This window comes from Antrostomus carolinensis, unplaced genomic scaffold, assembly GCF_000700745.2.
Source record: "Antrostomus carolinensis isolate BGI_N321 unplaced genomic scaffold, ASM70074v2 scaffold26908, whole genome shotgun sequence".
NCBI classification, from domain to species: Eukaryota; Metazoa; Chordata; class Aves; order Caprimulgiformes; family Caprimulgidae; genus Antrostomus; species Antrostomus carolinensis.
This window is the reverse complement of record NW_010331301.1, coordinates 2,445-2,935: the sequence shown is the minus strand read 5'-3', so window position 1 is coordinate 2,935 and position 491 is coordinate 2,445.

Sequence of the window (491 nt, the reverse complement as noted above, 5' to 3'; positions counted from 1 at the left end):
GAACCTCATGACGTTCTCCTCTAGACCGTCCATGATGGTCTCTTGTAGACCCCCCATGATGGTGGCACCTTCTAGACCCCCCCATGATGGTCTCTTGTAGACCCTGGTGGTGGTGCCACCTTGTAGATCTCCATAGTTCCACCTCCCAGACCCTCATTGGTGGCCCCTTGGAGACCTTCATGGACCTCCAGCCCAGGTCACCCATTGTCCCCTCCTGTCCTCTGTCCCCAGGGTACGTGGGAGCTGCCACGGTGGGCGCGGCTGCCTGGTGGTTCCTCTACGCTGAAGATGGTCCCAACGTCAGCTACCACCAGCTGGTGAGTGTTGGGCCACCTCGTGGTGGCCTCAAGGTCCTCGTGGTGGCCCTGAGGTCCTTGTGGTGGCCCTGCCATCTCCATGGTGGCCTCAAGGTCCTTGTGGTGGCCCTAAGGTCTTCATGGTGGTCCTGCCACGTCCATGTTGACCTCAAGATCTCCATGATGGACCAACCA